At 36.7% G+C, this 15013-nt stretch overlaps 1 protein-coding gene across 6 annotated transcripts in view; it reads right to left on the reverse strand.

Moving 5' to 3' along the window:
* Gtdc1 (glycosyltransferase like domain containing 1) overlaps positions 1-15013 on the reverse strand; it is a 345861-nt gene that overhangs the window by 161754 nt on the left and 169094 nt on the right. The window lies entirely within an intron of this gene.

Below are 15013 nucleotides of genomic sequence, written 5' to 3' on the forward strand. Positions count from 1 at the left end.
GCTGAACAAGTTGAGCTATCATAAGATATTCTAACCCTATATGAAGGACTGCCAGCAACTAAGGAATGTGAGAATGGAAAAAGACTTTCCCCAGGGAAGAACATACCAATTGGTTGTTATTGTTCAATTACAAATGGTCAGCCCTGAACACACACACACACACACACACACATACTTGTTACATTATACAGGTTTTGAAGGTTATAGTGTTTATATCAATTGCTGTAGGATGAAACCAAAATTTTCGAAAAAAGGAGCCATGATTTTGAAAAGGCACTAAGATAGATATGAGGGTTTGGAGAAGAAAGCAAAGGGGAAAAATGAGATAATCATATACTCATCTCAAAAAAACAAAAATATTTTTATTTATTTAAATATGAAAATAGACTCAAGAGGAATTTTTAAAAAAAGGAGTTGCAAAAACATTTGTTTTGAAAGCCATGTATCATGCGATTTTTAGCAAGCAGCCAAGAGGTAAGCAAGAGCAGAACTTCTAATTTGATAGCTCCTAAAGCAACAGGACAATTACAGTTTAGGAAAACAGGTAAGAAAATGTGGACTTATTGAAAGAAGTCCTCGTGCAACTACTAAGCTTAACACTTATTAAAATTTGTGTTCCCATATTATGTTCTCACTGTGGTCAGAACTAAATTTTTAAAGATCATACTTAATACTGATGTAAAAATTCTAATCTTCCAAAAATAAAGTGGCAATTATAGAGAACTAGTTCTAAAATAGCATTTATTCATTAAAAATGAAATTTGATAGCTGAGAAATTTGCTTAATGAGAAAATGTTTGCAGCACAAGTATGAAAAACTGAATTAAGATCACTAGACTCCATGCAAAATTGGACCCTATATATAACAAAGACTTTTATGTACAATTCCTTTGGGGGATGAGTCATCTGTAAGAGATTATTAAAGTAGTTTACTAATCAACAGTACCTTTCAAATTATTTTTTTTTATGAAAAATTTCCTAGGAAATCCTAGAATTCTATTTTTCTTGTTTTATGAGGAGATGGGTAAATCTGGTTTATTTTCCATTAATTAATTAATTTATTCATTTTATATCCCAATCGCTGCCCTCCCCTCCAGGTCTATCCCTCACACAATCCACCTACTCATCCCTCATGTCCCTCCCAATGCTTAAGGAGAACAATGAACAGCTAAAACCAACTAAAATTATTTGTACAATGGAGATGAGCATCATCAACATCAACCATCGGTGTATACTAGTACAGGCAGCTGGGAATGGCTCGTGTGGCTTTCTCTGTCATCTCTTATGGAGCCTACACTACTAAGTAACAACTACTTGATGGCTGTTATGTAGATTCGATAGAATTGAAGTCCTACCTCTATTCTTTAAACTACCCGTCAGCTTTAAGACTTCAGCTATTCTTTAGATTTACTGCAATTTTCAGAATGTTGTTTCCCCTTCATTTAATGTTAGAGTCACACTGAAAGGGTAAACTTGCCAAAAAAGGGAGTTAATAAATCACCAAGATGGTCTTGTATTTATCAAGTTACCAAAGACCCTTTTAGGTTTTTGACACTGTGCTCAGCCATCAAATCACATAATATCTTGATTGTAGAAGTAAGCCTAAGAGGTTGCTACACTAAGTCCATCCTAAATTCCCTTAGCTACAAGAGAGTTGTTGTAGAAGGGAAAGGTACTAACTGCCAAAGCCAAAGAATAATCCCTACACACCATGTTGCTGACTCGCTTTTTGCTCAGCACTAGCAAATATGGAAGCACTGGAATAATAAATTGTTAACAAAATAAATTTAAAAAATTCTTCAAACATGAAAATATACTTGAAAATCTTTCCATAGTATACAGAGCACTCCTGTAAAATAGCATATAATTTGATCTTGCCTTGATAGCCCTAGGCTGATAAGCTATTGTACTATGAGAACTTAAGCAGTGCCCTCTGACTGGAATGAAGGGGAAAGGACTAAAATATACTTTTGCTCGATATCCATCAAGGGACATGGGAACTTGTAAAATGAGAATCATTATTTTGTAACCTTGCTCCTTCATTCACTTGGGGACAGTGCACTGTCTTGGCCTATTCTGGATTACATGTGGCTTTGTCTTTCCTACCAGGTTTCTTAATAGAACACCAAAAAGAACTAGGAAAAAAATGAGCATCAAATCTTTAAGTAAAGAGAACAGGAGTGGTAAAGGAAGACACTAATCACATAATGGAAATCACAGTTTTTCCTGCTGCTGAATTCAGAGCAATTTTGGGGGTGGGGATGTGAGGTTATGTCTAGGTTGAAAAACGACTGCAATTAGGCACAGTACGGATAACGATTTATATATATATATATATATATATATATATATATATATATATATATATATATATATATGATGTTTGATCTCCGGCATTTAGATATCTGAACAAAGACAGTAAGAGGAAGACAGTTTGTAGCAATGTGATATTCAGAGTTACATGGAGGATAAGGGAGATAGATGTTAATTTCTTGAGAATGTTACTGATGACTCTGACACACTTTCACTGCACTATCTCCACTGGTCTCTGTAACTCCTTCTGCCACAGATACATACTTCTCATTTCATGTATGAAAGAGCATTGTGAAAGGGTTATACATTGGAATTATTTACCAATAGGATATTCTCTATATTTTTATTCTATAAAAATCTTCAAATGACACACAATTTTAAATTCACGTGGGAGAGGCAAAAATAATAACAAATATAGATATTTAAATTCATAAAAACAAACCTTTCTACTTGAGTCTTGAGTAAAAACTATGTCATCACTGGATACAACATATGCAACAGTATTACTAAAATATATAACAGTAATCAGAGCTCTTAAAAGACAGAAATGCTTTTCATAGGAGGCTTGAGGCAGATTTTTGTCCAACCCATCCACAAATCGTCAAATTAAAGATTTGCTTCTGTATCTGCATACATCTGCTGTGCACTTTAAAAATGTTTTCTTTAGTAGGAATCCTCCAGAAAATCCTTTGTTCCTCTCTGTTGTTAGTAGTCTGAGAGTTTTCATTTAAAGTTTTCATAATGTTTTTAAAAATCTCTATTTTTGTATCTAAATTAGTTAGAAAAAGACCATTATCTATGCTTGGCTTCACTGTTTTAGTTACAAAGAAATGGCAAAGAGAGAACCATGGAAAGAAATCCCGAAGACTTCAATAAAGGAGATTATTCCAAGTGACCAACATATTTTTGCTCTCTTTGTAAAAGAAATTTAAAAAATTCAAGTAGGTAAAACAAAATGGACATTATATAGTCTTCATTTGTAATGGAGACTATATAAAGAGCACTGCAAATCTTACTATATGAAGTAAGGGATCTTGCAGGTAACATCTTTATTCCATGGCAACACTGACAGTCCAGTACAGTGAAAAATTTGTGAAGCAGTGAAATATCAGAGAAATAAATGAAATTTATTCTCCCCAATGGAGAGAAAATGGCAAGTAGAGAAGATGAAACTTACACAAGGAATATATTAGTGAATCTAAAGTACACTTTTCTTCAGTTTACACAAAGGGGAAACTTAAACTTCTATGCTTCCATTCATTTTTCTCATTAAAACAAATATGTGAATGATCTGAAGCAAAGGAAACACATACATCTGATCTTTTTATAGTAACTATACACAGCCTCTTATATTCACAGTACAATGGGCTGAGATGACAAGCAACCAGCAAAACCATATATGAATGCTAGTCATGGCCAACCAAGCTTTTCTGTAACATAATCCAACTGAATGTTATCTGGAGAAAATGACAGACATTTTGACACATCTTCTCCATGACTCTTTGGTGCAATTTGTTGGAAGAGACTGGTCCAAGGATTTGGTCTGACATTTTGTAATCACTTGTACATTCTCGTTTGATGCAATTTGCTAACAGCAATATTAAGCTGGTTATATGACAATCATAAGTCTTCCCCTAGGAGTGAGTATGCAGAAATATACTACTGTGCACATGCCGCCTACACCACTCCGATGAGTTCTGGGGGTCATCAACTGCCCTGTAATGTTCTAATGGTTCATTCTAATTGCTAAGTTGCAGAGCAGTAGTTTGGATACATTCAAAGCGGGCCTGGGCTACATAGTGAGTTCCAGGTCAACAAAAAGGGTATGCTAATATTCTGTCTCAAAACAACCAACCTACAAATTTCTCATATGTTCTGATTTGTTAAGACCGAAAATTGCACAATGGTGGGGTATTTAAATTACTCCTCTTTTTCTGGGCTTTTCTTTGATTAGTTATTTGTCTAAATTAAGAATGCTGGTTCCCAATTACACTGGTCTTATGGAATTCCTTCCTTTTATTGCTACACTGTACACACACCACTTCAAGGATTTCCATGTGAAATTTGCAATCTGGAAATGCAGAGTAACACACTTGAAATCTGTGATCCCATTATAGCCTTTAAAACAAAATTACCTTCTTTTGTAATATATTCTAGTTATGGATTTCATCTTATTGAATCTAAAATGATATTTGTTTTCTAGTATTAATAATTGAGCACTCATCACCTGCCAGTCTTGGAAGTCATCAATACCAAGGAGCCAAGTAATGCAACCCAAGAGAAAAAGGAAACCTGGTCACTAACAAGGCTCTTCTAAGGGGGAGTCTTGCAAAGACAACTCACTAAAATGTCCTTAGTCAGGTAAAGGTAAAAGAGATTGCAATTATACAAAAAAGGCTCTAAGATGTCAACTGCCTTCCTATTGGTAACAACAATTTAGTCCTATCTTACAAGAATGGTATAATACTTACCTCCAACTTCTCTCCCAATGTATCTTCCTACATTCTTAATCTCTTTTAATAAATTATGATCATTCTTTACATGTACATACTAGCAACCATAGAGATGTCTGCAGGATTGGTCTGATGTGGAGTTGCCTTTTGTAACATAGAATGGCTCAAAGCTGCTATGGCTTTTGACTTTTCATGGATGGATGGATGGATGATATGTTTATGTATATATTTTAAATCACTTATCTCCCTCCTCCCGCCCTGTCAAGCTGTTAGTCAGTTGTCATGCTCTACTGCTGTCAGTTAGCTTGGCTTTCTCACACTGCTAATCTGCTGGCAGCTAACACACTGGATAAACAAGGCATCTGAAACTGAATTAGGAATGGGTGCTGAGTACTGGCTAGTCTTCGGGGTATGAATTCTGGTTCTTCTTTAAGTATATCTAGGTATGTCATAGTCAGAACAAACCTAGCTTCATCCAAATATTAATGTGGTATGTGTGTGTGTATGCGTGTGTATGTGTGTGTGTGTGTGTGTGCGCGCGTGCGTGCGTATGTGTGTGTGCGTGTGTGTGTGTGTAGGAGAAAAAGAGAAGACAAGAAAGAAGAGAGGGGGAGAAGAAATCAAAGAGAGATGACACAAAGAAGATATGTCATCAAACTTGAATCATAAATTACTGTCTACCAAAAAAATACATACAGAACTTTTCTGCCAGTTTTCAAGAGAAGTATTCCTAGATCATTTGTTAAACTCAAGTCACATTTTATTTATTTATTTATTTATTTATTTATTTATTTATTTATTTTTGGACAGGATTTCTCTGTGTAGTCCTGGCTGTCCTGGAACTCACTCTGTAGACCAGGCTGTCCTTGAACTCAGAAATCCTCCTACCTCTGCCTCCCAAGTGCTGGGATTAAAGGCATGCACCACCACTGCCCGGCTCAAGTCACATTTTAATCTTCAATGAACTCAAACTCTAGCATCTTAATTAATTTCTGATCTTCATAACACTCATCACTGTTCCATGGAATACTTTTCTCATTGTTATCCTCCTGACTCTAATTTCAATCTTTCATTTTTATTCACCTAACACTTATGTATATGAGAAACAATAGCAATCAACTTTGAAAGTTAGAACTAGGGACCACAGAAGGATTCTGAGAAACAGCAGTGTGTGCAAACGGGAAGGACTGTGCCTAAAAATCAACTAAAGAATGGGTCATCATGTATCAAGGACAGCTATCAAGGATGATGAGGACTAAGGAACCACTGTAGGAATGAGAAGAATGAATCTCACTGAGGGTCATGATTTAAGATATTTCTATACCACAGTGTTTTAGAGACCACCAGAAATCAAAGTGGACATGTACAGTATAAACTACTATTTGAGATGTTTTGTTACTAAGGAAAAGAAAAGGTAGTAGCAGAAAGAAAAAGAGAAGGGTGTTTGTTTGTTTGTTTGTTTTTTAAGTAAGAAAGGAAAACCAGAATGATTCATGAAGAGGAAAACTAAGCCCAAGATAACGACTTCCACTTACCTGTTCCAGAACTTGTAAAATAAACACAAGGAGGAGGAGGATCAGGAGCTCAAGGTCATCCTTAGCTACAGAGTAAGTTTGAGGTCAGCCTGGGCTACATTAGGCCCCATCATACTCTTCTACTCACCACCTCTTAAAGAAAAAAGAAAAAAAAAAGGAAGAAAAATAATGCACAATAGATAAAATGCCAGAATTGTCCTTCAGTATATGAGCCAGAAGGATTCTAGGAAAGACATGAAGATGCAGACTTACACAAAAATAAAGCTGACTTATTCCTATTAGCAACAGGTGTGGAGATAAAGATTGTTTGTGTGTTTAAACCATCAGCTAAAAAGGAAGGCAGACTACTTACTACTGAAGGTTTCAAAACAAAGTTTGAAGGACATGTATTGTCATTCTATATGAAAGAAATATGGTATGATTAGACATATGGATTAAAAGCGTTTGAAAAAGGATGGATGGGTTCTTTTATGCAATCATTTTTTAGTCTGCTGAGTGTAGACAGAAAGAAAATACATGTTTATAGTCAGATTGAAGGGTTTGCCAACAGAAGAACATGGAGTAAATAATTACAAGATTTGAGATCATGTGTAAAACAGTTGTTCTGGTTTCATCTCTGTTTCTGTGACAAATACCATGACAAAAAGCAAATTAAGGGAATGTTTCATCTTGCACATTACAGTCCATCACTTAGCAAAGTCAGGGCAGGAGCTCAAGGCAGAAAACCTAGAGGGACGCAACCAGGAGGAATGCTGGCTCATTCTCTGTTCCTAGGCTCATGTTTAACTATCTTTATTCAGGACCACCTTTCTAGAGATGATGGTACACATAATGGGCCAAGTCCCCCTACATTAATTAGCAATCAACACAATCCTCCAACTATACATCCACAAGTCAATCTGATATCAGCAACTCCTCATTCAAGGCTTTCAGACAACTAACAGCATATCAAATTGATGATAATTAAATCTAAGATAAAAGTAAATATAATCATTGACTATTGCCATTAAGTTGGATAATGAAAGAAAAAAATGGACAGGAAAAACGTGAAATCAATAGACAGCAAACTCTAGTCAAAGGAATGTTTGAGCAGAAGTAACAAAAATTAGTAAATTTTCTTCCATATTATTATTAAACTGAACTCTTGATTGAGTATGTTTCCACGTGCTGACTGTAGCAAGGTAGTGTGCTGGAGGCAAGTCTGTATATTCATGTGGAAGATGTGCCAGTGGTAAGAGTTAATGATGAAATAATGATGAATTTACAGGTCTATTATATTCTAGGTAGTTCCCTAGGTTCTTGGAATATATAGATTCTTTCAATCAATCACTATATTGCCCCTATGAGACAAGGTAAATGTAAATGTAACTCCTAAAGAACCTAGGATCATGTTCATTCCAATGGCACTAGTTCTAGGCTTGTATGAGTCAAGAATCAGATACATGTATATGTGGCCAAACATTAAATAGCTTCACCACTCTCCTTGTTTATTGCCTTCTATGTAATACTTTCTAGGAAACTCTTTCTCTTTAGCAGTCTAGCTTATATGAATTGACCATGAGAGGGTTGAGAAGAGCAAAAGGCAACAACAAATCTCAACAGCCCAACAGTTCTAAAATCCCACCTGATAGATAAGTTCAGAATTTTAACAAATAACAATGTTATGCTCAACCATCACTTATTTTATTAGAGTATGCTTTTCCTCTTCTCTGATTAATATATACTACATGATATTATATAGTATGTTAACTTATTATCATCAGTTATCATTAATGTACACTAATGATACAATTGCATCTTCTGTTTTAATTTTATTTAAATTCACTAAATGCCATCTGTATAGGGAAAAGAATATAAGATTTCAACACTTGTTCTTTCTTAATAATGTCAGGTATTTTGCCATTGGAACTACTAAATATTTTTCAACATCTTTACAAAATAATACCTTTCTAAAACTGCAGGCATTAAGATGATTATTGTTTATTCAAATAATGACTTTTACAATATAAGTCTGAATAATATAAGGCAAATTACTGTTTTTAAAACGTTCAATAACACTGTGGGCTAAGACTTGCTCACATGTTACCTTGGTCATAATATTCCTTAATCTTTTATTTAGCAGTTTCCCACTCTTCGTTCTTGTTAAGCTTCATATGGTCTGTGAGTTGTATCATGGGTGTTCTGAACTTTTGGGGTAATATCCACTTATTAGTGAGTACATACTATGCATATCAATTTGGGTCTCGGTTACCTTACTCAGGATATTTTCAAGTTCCATCCATTTGCCTGCAAAACTCATGATGTTCTCTTTCTTAAAAGCTGAATTGTACTCGACTGTGTAAATTAACCTCATTTTCTGCATCCATTCTCTAGTTAAGGGACATCTGTGTTGTCTCCAGCTTCTGGCTATTACAAGTAAGGCTGCTATGAACATAGTGGAACATGTATCCTTGTGATATGGTGGAGCATCTTTTGGATATATACCCAGGAATGGTGTAACTGGGCCTTCAAATAGACCTTTCCTCCCTATCCAAAGCTATAACATTTGAAAATTATCCCTTAAAATGACAACATATCTATAATTTATAAAAAAACCAGAGTTGTCCACCCCAAACTAAAGGACTGGGACAATGAACTTCATTTGCTTACTTCTTGCTGGACTGGAGAGAAGAATTTGCTTCTGGGCACCTAAAAGGTAATAGGAAAACTGGTTTTGTCAAAGGAAGGCTAAGGGGGAATCATTTGTTGTGCAGATTTTATGTGCTGAGAAAGTTCATGGCTTAGCTTAAGTAGTGACTGTAAGAGTCTGAAAGACTGGATGGGCAAGCTAGCTGCTCCTGAAATGTCCTAGAAGAAAGTCTTTAGAGGAAACAGCTCCGATGTAGCTGAGGTAGCATCTTACAGGGAGCTGGAACTGAAGGTCTGAGAAACTCAGTATCGTAGAGTGTGAATCCTATCAGGGCTGTCTTTCCCATCTTCTATTTTGTAATATATAAACCTTACAAGCAACACATATCACTTTGTACGACATATGGAATGTATAAGGTGTACAGATCAATTAAGGATGATCAATGAAAAAAAGAACAACTGTCTTTCTTTAGAGGTTAATTTGATCACATAGTGAGACTACAATATAAATTTCTATTCATGAGATCTCAATGGATGGTATGTAATAAGTCATGGGAAATTTGTACCCAATAAGATTTATTGGCTGTATATAGACATTTAAGTCTCAGCTAGTCCCAGAGCTGTCTCTGTGTACAGCGATCCACATATACATCATCTATCTTGTTGATCTTGTCAAATTTCTTATTATCCATAGCCAAATCTTTAGGGTTTCTCCCTTTGTCACATCTGAATTTTAGCAACTTTTCTTTTCCTATGGAAATATAGACATAGCCTCTCCCTCAGTGTAACATGTTTCCTGTTTTCCATTCTGACATTTGGCCATCCTTAAAATACAGAGGTTGGCTTAGTTCAATAGTTCTTTCCACAGTCCAATGTCTTTTTTCCAGCTGTAGTTTTTATATTGGTGGGAGTGTGGGGGTGGGATGGGGAGGAGGTAGGCTTCTATCTCGGGTTAGTTTGGGTCTAAGCCCCATATTGGGTGCCAATTTGTTGCTGGAATTTCTAACCCCAATAAGCCCATATTAAAAACCCACACAATCCAGCATTACAATGATGTGGTATACGCCTGTATTAGGCAGATCTAACACTATACTAATGTTTCCCTCAGAGATAAGACCACTTGTTACTTGTGGTTTCTACTAGCCATGCGGTTCCGGTCCATCATGGCTTCCTACTTCTCTTCCTCCTTCCTCTCTCTCTCCCCTCTCAATCTCTTTTCTCTACCTATCCCCACTCTTGACCCTCCAGTCCCACCTTTCCCTTCCACTGCCCAATACAGACTCCAGCCTTTATTGACCAGTTAAAATGGGGAGAAGGTTCATATGAGATTACCTGAGTATGTGATGTACTGTTCATCGGGGGAAGCCCTCTTAAGGAAATAGAATTAACATCAGACTAAAACAATATCAGGCTAACCCACAGCAGGAAGCCATCTCCAGGAGGTGAGTGAGATCTAGAATAAGGTAGGTGCACAAGAATCAATGGGGGTGACTTTAGTTGTAATTCACAACAGTGGGGATATGGAAGCTGAAGGGGCCACCTCCTGTAGCCAGACAGGAACTCATGTAGAGCGATAGGGATACCAACCCACCCTCAAAACTTCTGATCCAAAATTTATCCTGTCTACAAGAAATGCAGCGATACAAAGTCTGAGGGAACAGCTAAACAATAACCAGCCCAACTTGAGACACATCCCATGGGCAAGCACCAATCCCTGATGCTATCAATTATATTCTGTGATGCTTGCAGAAAGGAGTCTAACATGGCTGTTCTCTGAGAGGCCCGACTCACCAACTAACTCAAACAGAGGCATCTGGTGCTATGGAGCTTGGAGAGTCTTATGGAAGAATAGGAAGAAGGATCTTGGACCCCGAAAGGGAAAGGGACTCTAAGAGGAAGAGCAACCTGGACCCTTGGGGCTCTCAGATATTGAACCATCAACCAGAGAATATGCAGGGGTTGGACCTAGGCCTCCCCCCAATTATATAGCAGATGTGCAGCTTGGTCTTCATGGGAGGTTCCGAACAACTAGAGCAGGGGCTATCCCAAAGGCTGTTGTCAATACATGAGATATGTTATTCAACCTGTGCTGCCTTGTCTGGCCTCAGTGGGAGAGGATGCACCTGGCCTCACGGGGACTTCATGTGCCAGGATGGGGGGATACCCAAGGGGCCATCACCTGCTCAGAGGAAAAGGGGAAAGGGTATGGGGAGAAGGGGAAGAGGTGACTGGGAGGGGGACAGTGAGTGGGATGTAAAGTAATTAGGTAAAAAAATTTAAATTAAATATAATAAAAATTTTAAAAGAATAATACTAAATTTGGACACAGAGCAAATATCAACAGATAAAGAAAAATTGAAAATCATATTGCATTCTATTTGACCATCATGCAGTAATGATGGATACCAACAATAAAAGAAATGGCAGAAAGTACACAAATGGAAAATGAACGAGTCACTACTGAATGACAGAAATAAAGAAGAAAATTAAAACCTTTTAGAACTGGATGAAAATGAAATCACAGCACACCTAAATGTATGGGACACAATGGAGGCAGTTTTAAGATGCACATTCATACTACTAAATGTCTATGATAAAGAAACTGGAAAGATTTATTAATAATTTAATATTACAATAGAAAGTTCTATAATAATAATACCTTAGCAAAGTAGAAAGGAAGAAATAATCGACTAAAGGATGAAATGAATTAATCAGAAACAAGTACAAAAATTAAAAAACAAACAAATATTTACCATAGTCACCTAGCAGTAGAATTAATACTGTAATGTATAGAGGCCTGCCAGGCATGTACACCACCTCAGATGTGCTCTGTTATGTTATTCTATAGGTAGGAGCAAATGCGAACCTACCAAAAGCAATTTACAGATAAAATGAAATCTCCATCAAATTTACGGTACAATTTTTCACTGAAAATAACATCTTAAACATTATATGCAAACAAAAATCCCAGGATTAGTAGAGCAATTCCTAATATAAACAAATGGCTAGAGGCATCACCATTCCAGATTTTAAGTTGTATTACAAAGGTGTAAGTTATTTAAAACAAACAAACAAACAAACAAACATCAAAAACCCAGCATGGTATTTGTATAAAAACAGACGCAGACATAAGTTAACATACCTACATACACCTGCTTTCTTGACAAAGAAGCCAAAAATATACAGTGGATTAAAGACAGCATTTTTAACAAATGGTGCTACTCAAACTAGGTAGTGGGTACAGAAGGCTAAAAAAAGTTCATTATCTATTACCATGTACAGAACTGAACTCAAAATGAATCAGGGACCTTAGTATAAGATCAGAAAACCTGAACTTAGGAGAAGAAAAAGGGTGGAACCAGACTAAACTCATATGCATAGGAAAGGGCTTTCAGAAGAAGACACTAATAGCACAGGCTTTAAGACTAACAGTTAAAAAATGGAACTCCCTGAAACTGTTTCTGGAAGGTAAAGGACATAATCATTCAAACATGGAGGCACCCTACAGAGTGAAATAAAAGTCTTTACCAACTGTATGCCTGACAGAGCGTTAGTATTTGAATATACATAGAACCAATAAAAAAGAACATCAAGAAACAAAATTCCTCAATTTTAGAATTGGGTAAACAACTGACAAGAAAGTTCTCAAAAGATGAAAGACAAATGGTTGAGAAACACTTATAAAAATGTTCAAAATCCTTGCTTTGCTTTCAGGGAAATGTAAATTCAAAGTACTTTGAGGTTTCATTTTACTCTAGCAAGAATGGCCAAGATCAATAATATAAATGTCAACATATGCTGGCAAGGAGACAGGGAAGAGAATCTTAATTCATTGTTTGTGGAAATGCACACTGGTATAACCAATATGGAAATAAGTGTGAAGGTTACTTAAAAGGCTATACCACTCTAGAAATACATGATGAACTCTACAGCTTAATTGAAGAATACTTGCTCAACCATGTTTCTTTCTGCTCTATTTATAACAGCCAGAAACTGTGAACAGCTTAAATATCCATCAACCGACGAATGAATAATCAAAGTGTGGTACATTTTCATAATGAAGTATTATTTAGAAGTTAAGAGAAACAAAATTATGAAATNTGAAAGTCAATAGGTGGAGCCAGAAAAATAATCCTGAGTGAGCTAANCCAGATTGAAAGAAACAAATANTGTATATTTTCTCTTACATTTAGATATAATGTATACCACACTCTGAATTACAGGAAGTTAGGTGTCTATTGAGCATCCAGGTGAGATGAGAGGATTTCCAAGGAAAGGAAAATAGAATATAGTATGGACAAAGAGATNAGGGGAAAATTAGAATATGAGGATTAAATGGGGCAGGGCATGGGAGGACAGGGTAAAGGGGTAATATGAGAAGGGCCAAGTAACCTGGCAATTTGAAGAGCCTTATGGAAGCCCACCACATAAGAAACTACCTAAATGTAATATAAACATATATGAAAGGATTTAAAAGGAGTCACCATATAAACAGGACATCAATGCCCCCAACTTATGCCACCAAGCAAAAACCCCAGTAGTGGAAATGAATTATACCTTGTTGNGTTATTGGCTAACGGGGGGAGAGCGTCCACCCACCCCACCACCACTCACCTCACCGAATCCTCATGTATGCACAGGTGCCAATCAAACAAACAAACAAGCACTACAAGCTACTGACGAAGGCTTTTGGTTACCATNTACAACCTGACAGTAAGTCTTATTACTGAAAACACACTTTACTTATACCATGAAACATTAAAAAGCAAAAACAAAANCAAAAATCAAACAGGTGCTGATCTAGAAGTTTCACCCCAAATATGATTCATGGTGCTGAAAGGTTCTTTGCATGCTACAGGAGGAAAACGGAATCATCAATATAACCCAGTGACAAAGCCTGCACCTATGCCACCTCCTGCCTACAAAAGATACTGGTACAATAGTGGCACAAATGTTACAGCAATCATCAACACCATTTTATTGAATTTAAGAGGTCAAGAATCTGACACTAGGAAGGTCATGGGCCCTAGACTAAAACCTACCACATTATCCTATAGAAAGAACACAGTAATGACACCCACTGATCAGTACATCCGCCCTCATCACAGATTCTACTTCTTACAGTAGATGGTAAATAAAAGAGACGCATAACTAAACAATGCGCAGAGCGTAAGAGGCTGCAAAGTACTCAGCCCTAAATAGAATGTCTTTCTCTAGCCCTTCCACTCAAGACTTGGAGATGTACGAAGAAAAAAGAGAAAAAGAACAAGAGGTGGTGGATGACTTCAAGTAAATAGTATCTTCCAGACACAACATAGTTGATTGACACATGGACTCCAGGGATTGGGACTGAACACAAGTTCAAACAAGAATAGAATCCTAACATTTACTGAGAGTGGACACANAGTCCTACTCCTTACTAAGANGCTAATTCCAATTGATTACCTGCTNAGAAAGAGAAAATCAGTCTTCTCCAATGCAGTNGCATTGAATATATCAACCATACTCTATGGGCTCATATGTGTGCATGTTTTTGTTTTGTCTAGACTTTTATTTATTTCAGAATATTCCCTTAGCAAAACATCATTCACTAATTGCAGGTGAGTTGTGACAGGATTTTCCCTGTCCAATCACACTAAAATATTACGGCAGCAGGAGGCCTGTGATTGGACAGGGAAAAGGGAGGCAGAGCTAAGAGTTAGACAGAGAGCATGTGGGAAGAAAGGGGAGGACAAGATGGAGGTAGATGTGAACCAGCATGGCTTTAGCCAACCACAAGTAGTTATGATATCATAAAGATTAGAATGTTGGGATAATTTGTCGAATCCAGGTGGGCAGCTTGTACCATTTTTAATTGACTTGATACTATTGTGCAGGCATCATGTGTATTGAGAACTTATTGATATATAAATCTGACTGGTTAACTATAAGCTTTAAGAGTTTTGATTTTACTGGGTTACTGGGTATTATGATATCTAACTGCAAGGTTGGCAGTTCTATTTGGTTACTGGAATGTGAGACTGCCAACTACAGGGGTTTATGGCTGAGAAAGAACTAGCAGCTCCAGGGACAAGCAAACCAGAGC

Source organism: Mus pahari, chromosome 3 (genome assembly GCF_900095145.1).
Source record: "Mus pahari chromosome 3, PAHARI_EIJ_v1.1, whole genome shotgun sequence".
NCBI classification, from domain to species: Eukaryota; Metazoa; Chordata; class Mammalia; order Rodentia; family Muridae; genus Mus; species Mus pahari.